A 6,228-nucleotide genomic window follows, 5' to 3' on the forward strand; every position below is an offset into this window, starting at 1 on the left:
TCAAATTTGAACTTTACAGTACAGATACAAACGAAATTTCGTTGCATTAGCTCATTGCAGGATAAAAGAGCAATAAGGTGCCGATATAAATATATTTACTGTACAGATAAATATATTGCACTTTTGCATATGCATCCAGGAGCTAGCAGGAGCACTCTGGTGTTTTTAGGAATTTGCTGCAAGAATGTTTGTCTCCCAAGTTTTGAGCTGAACTCTGGGGCCTGTATTGTGTCATTCTCGGACCGGTTGCCAGTTGAATAGCCTGCAACACGTATGTGGTTTACAATGTAAACCACAATCACTTAGATTCAAACGGGCATAATAATACCTCAACAAAGCTCCTAACTAATAAGCACTTGTATCTCAAAGCAACATCACACTTGCCCCAGTAACATCACACTTATAGCATAAAACATGCCTTTTAAAAATATTGAAAAAAAAACTTTTGTATAAGAAATATGGTATGCAAAACAATACATTAGAATGTAGTACAACCAACTACAGTAGATTTATGAAGTACTGTAAGAAAGATCTAATTTTAACATCCGTTGCTCGCGTTATCGACTCAGTGTTCTCCATTGGGTTGCTGCTTAGCAGTGATATGCTTAAATTTGCTTCGCCAAATCGGCAACACACTCTGTCGTGTTTGTGATGATTTTGTTCCGTAACTCAATTAATATTATCTGCTTCTTCTTCTCAGCACTGTCCCATAGTTGAAAAAACAAAGCTAGCTGTAAGCTAATGCTCGTGAGTAAGACGTTTTTTTGGATTTTTTTACGACATTTTATCAACATTTTTTTTTTTTCATAAAATATGCATTTTCTTCCATTTGCGGGTTTTCTCGGGACTCCTAATGTTGTTTTGAGACATCTCCTACAACTACAGCACCAGAATTGTGCTGCTGAAGCAAGTCCGTTTTTTTGAATTTTTTGTAAGGGTCCCCCCTTACGACATTTTAGCAAAAACATTTTTTCGTAAAATATGCATTTTCTTACCTTTACGGGTTTTGTCGGGACTCCTGATGACGTTTTGAGACATCTCCTACAACACGTTCTCTTAGATTTCCATGTTATGATACATGTTCACATCATTTATTGACTGTATCTAAAAAAGATAAAAATATATTTTTATTTAAATGAAGATATGAAATAATCCTAAATGAAATACAATGACTTGGTTTATATTATTGTATATACTAGGTCATAAAATCAGTGTCAATTGAGTCGTCCATAGGTTGCCTGTAGGGATTTGTAATGTCCAGCAGATGTCAGTATTTATTGACACAGTATCGACACAGTATCAATACAGTTTTGCAATGTGTCGAAACGCTTCATGACGCCTCATCAACCCATCACTAGTTGTACCTAATGATGTGGCTGCCGGGTGAGTTTCTGAATACCATGTTGCCAAATTACACCCACAAAGTTAAAAAGGGAAATTTGACTAGTTCATCGTTCCAATGTAATGTATAATCTTGTTATTTGTGTGTGTATGTTCCCATGCTACAATTGACGACTCTCATTACGACCACTCCTTTGGCTTAACGCAGTGGTTCTTAACCTGGGTTCGATCGAACGCTAGGGGTTCGGTGAGTCGGCCTCAGGGGTTCGGCGGAGCCTCCGCCACGGAGGTAGACACATCCGACTTATCGTGTAAATAAGATCTTCTCCCTTTTGGCGTATTATGGATACCCCCAAACAATGTTCCCTCTAATTTTCCATCTGATTTGCAGGTTTTTTGATTGATTGATTGATTGAAACTTTTACTAGTAGATTGCAAAGGAAGAGAGTACATTATATGAAACAGTACAGTTTACACAGTACAGTGCATATTCCGTACAATTGACCACTAAATGGTAACACCCGAATAAGTTTTTCAACCATGAGGATTCTAGCGGGAACTCTCGTTCAACCCTTTTTCGATTACGCATGCACCTCCTGGTACCCTAGCACCTCTAAAACCCTCAAATCTAAACTCCAAACATCCCAGAACAAGCTAGTCAGATCACTTCTAGACCTCCACCCCAGATCACACCTCACTCCTACCCACTTCTCCAAAGTGGGCTGGCTCAGGGTGGAGGACAGAGTAAAACAACTTGCACTGAGCCTAGTCTATAAAATCCGCTACACCTCCCTGATACCGAAGTACATGCCAAACTACTTCCGTAACGTAAATGACCGCCATAACCATAACACCGGGGGGAGCTCCACTAACCACGTTAAACCCAGATTCCGATCTAACAAAGGCCTTAACTCATTCTCTTCCTATGCCACATAAATGTGGAATGCGCTCCCAACAGGTATAAAAGAAAGGGCATCTCTATCCTCCTTCAAAACCGCAATAAAAGTACACCTTCAGGCAACTTCAACCCTAAACTAACACCCTCCCCGGATTGTTAATAATCAAATGTAAACAATCAAATGTAAATAATGTAAATAATTCAATGTATACACCCTGATGATTATCTTGTGTGATGTGATGACTGTATTTTGATGATAGTATATACTGTATGATAGTATATATCTGTATCATGAATCAATTTAAGTGGACCCCGACTTAAACAAGTTGAAAAACGTATTCGGGTGTTACCATTTAGTGGTCAATTGTACGGAATATGTACTTCACTGTGCAACCTACTAATAAAAGTCTCAATCAATCAATCAATCATGTCAGGCTTGCCCCTGACAGTTTGGTTGTGTTTTATTTTTTCCTCTGTGCAGTATTTCCTGTCAGCACTCTTGTTTTGGTTCTGTTTCCTGTTTGTCTCCCTGAGTGCTGTGCTGTGGCTGATTGGCACTTGGCCACACCTGGTGTCAATCAGCCAGCCGCTATTTATACCTGCCCTACCCTCCAGTCACTGCTGGATTATTGTCATTGTCGCTAATACTTGTTGTCATTGTCGATGTCACTACTACCTGTCATAATACTTGTCGTTGTAGCTCTGTCTACTTTTGTTCACTCTGCTCATGTCATAGTTCCTTCGTGTCACAGTAAGTGTTTTTGTTTCTTGTCGACAGTTAGCCTTTGTGCTATTTTAGTTCATAGCCAAGTTTGTTCTCCGCCTTGTGCGCGCCTTTTGTTTGTACCCTTTTGTTTTTTGTTTTTTTGCTATAGTGTTAAATTAAATCATGTTTTCTCGCACAATGCCTTCCGCCTTCTCTGCATCTTGGGGTTCGCCACCAACATACTCTGACAAATCAACTTGTTTAAGTCGGGGTTCACGTAAATCAATTCGTGGGACAAATATATACTATCAAATATACTAACATCATAATACAGTCATCACACAAGATAATCAGTGACGTGCAGTCACTAGAGGCAGGTGAGGCGGGGCCTCACCTGCCATCATGGAAAGAAAAAAATTTAAAAAGAAAAAAATATATATTAAATTGTTAAATGTATCCAGTGATTATACTATAAAGTTATTTTCCATTTAACTTCACCAGTTTTAGATTATTTTTATTCAAAATCGCTGAATTTTCACATTTGCCGTTCAAATACTGAGAAGAGACGGTGCGGTGAACAGCAGCCAGTCGAGGCACGTCACTCAGTGCCTCAACATGGACGGACTCGGCTAACTGCTGGTCTGCTGTGCAGTGAGACCGTATTGCTATATGAACTATATTATACATTTCCGTAGTTTAGTTAGCTGAGGTATATAATGTACAGTGTATTTTGTCAACAACTGTATGTGTGTAACGTATTTCTTGTGCTGAGCGATCATAAAACGGCTGCAAAAGATGCACTGGCTGAGGCTCGCCTCCTGCACCCCCGCCGTAGAATGCACGGCAACCCCTGACGGGAGTGTTATATCAACTAAAGCCCACACTTAAACTTTCCACGTGCAAGATTGAATCTATTTAAAAAAGTTATTTCATAAGAAGCCAAAAAGTGCAAAAACAATCATGTTCGTGTTGGAGGAGTTGTGAATGACTGCAGGGCCACAACATTAGGTACACCTGCAGACTGCAGGTGTACCTAATTCACAACTCCTCCAACACGAACATTATTGTTTTTGCACTTTTTGGCTTCTTATAAATAGCTTTTGTAACCTATTTTTATGGGCTTTCCTCTTTGTGATGTTAAGTTCCTGTTATGCGCTGTTATACAGTATATGCCTTGAGCTCTTATTTTGAAGGCGCTAAGAGCGGAATTTTGACACGTTGGAGTGGAGCGGAAGTTTTTGAAAGAAGGTAAAAAAAGTGGTCCTCGTGTAAACTGGAGCCTCCGTGTTTGTTATTTTGTAGTTTCATACAGTACAGGCGATATTTATAAACCCTCGGTTACACTTTTTTAAATAGATTCAATCTTGCACGTGGAAAGTTGAAGTGAGGGCTTTAGTTGATATAACACTCCCATCAGGGGGTTCATTAATCCACCACAACAGCGGCGCATTTATAAGTAAAGGTAAGACCATAATAACGTTTTTTTATTAAATGTGCTTTTTTGTGTGCTACAGTTTGTATGTGTAAAGTTAAAGTTAAGTTAAAGTACCAATGATTGTCACACACACTCTAGGTGTGGTGAAATTTGTCCTCTGCATTTGACCCATCCCCTTGTTCGCCCCCTGGGAGGTGAGGGGAGCAGTGGGCAGCAGCGGCGCCACGCCCGGGAATCATTTTTGGTGATTTAACCCCCAATTCCAACCCTTGATGCTGAGTGCCAAGCAGGGAAGAATGCTGGTATGAGCCTTTAAACATAACCCGTTAACTGCTGCCAATCAAATGATGAATAAGATACTCTTTCGCAGGGCCGGCCCGTGGCATAGGCCGTATAGGCAAATGCTAAGGGTGCCGTCCATCAGGGGGCGCCACGCCAGTGCCACAAATGTTGGAGAGAAAAAAAAAAAAGTTGGTACTATTATTTCTAAATACAAAAAATAATCCCACGTTAATTAAAATGCAAAGTAAAGCCTATATAATATAAATATTATTTGTTACAACATTACCCCCCCCCCCCCCCGCACGGTGCCCCCCTCCCTTCCCGTATCATGACTCTTTTTGGACGTCACCACATCAAAAAATCAACACAAGATGTCAAAACGGCCAAAACTGTCAGGTGCCCAGGGAAGAAAAAAGAGAAAAGAAGAGGAGGAGAAACGAGAAAAAGACAGAGGTAGCAGGTAGGTAACGTTAGCCTACATGAAATTATTTGTCTGTTACAGAATGTGATAGTAACCTGGCTTTTTAGCATTAAGCTAATGTTACATGATTCGGCAATTGCTAATCAATAAATAGCTAGTTCTGTTTTAACGTCGGGTTAATATTGTGGAGGGGGCTAAATTGTTATGGAAAATAATAATGTAACGTTAGGTAATTACAGTACTCCCACCTTACATTTTTCAGGGACATTTGTATTAGATCTTTTAAGCAGGTGTTTTTTGTTTACATTGTTATTGCCTTCTGGTTAGCTAATGTTTGCCCTGCAGGTAATAGTCACTTTTCCACCCCTTTATATATTAGGTATAGTTGTAAGCCTAGTTGTTAAAGTGCACATCATTAATGTTAATTAAGCAATATGTATGTAAAAAATATTGTATTTCATATATTCATTTTTTATTTTTTGCATTCATTTATTTATTCATATTTTTTTTTATCTTGTTAACTATTCTGATTGTTAATTTGCTTTCTTTAAGTAAAAAAAAGGTCAAAGACAAAGCTATTCGGTTTCTTGTGAGTATATACACTTCACTGCCGATGTGGGGGGGCGCCACCTAAAATCTTGCCTAGGGCGCCAGATTGGTTAGGGCTGGGCCTGCTCTTTTGGGTTCATATGTTTGTAAATCTGACTGTGATGAAGTCAGTGCCTCACCAGCCATCAACCTCACCGCACGTCACTGAAGATAATCATCGGAGTATATACATTGAATTATTTACATTATTTACAGGTGATGTTCATGCACAGTTCATTTGGTGCACCAGTAAAAAAAACAACATATAACCTTTTCTTGAATTTGAAAAAAAAAAAAAACATTTTATTTTTCACTACAGAAGGGTTTGGTGGATGCGCATATGAAACTGGTGGGGTTCGGTACCTCCAACAAGGTTAAGAACCACTGGCTTAACGCCAACGCTATTGCGCAACCTCCCGGGCATACTTTTGACCTATCACGGGCACTGTAACTGCCGAAGCACTTTCTATTACTGCAAAATCCTTCCGCTCCAAAAATATGTACCGGGTGATTTCTTGTTTATTAATGATTTCCTGACAATAACACTGCATTTAATG

The sequence above is a fragment of the Nerophis lumbriciformis genome, linkage group LG33 (assembly GCF_033978685.3).
Source record: "Nerophis lumbriciformis linkage group LG33, RoL_Nlum_v2.1, whole genome shotgun sequence".
NCBI lineage: Eukaryota > Metazoa > Chordata > Actinopteri > Syngnathiformes > Syngnathidae > Nerophis > Nerophis lumbriciformis.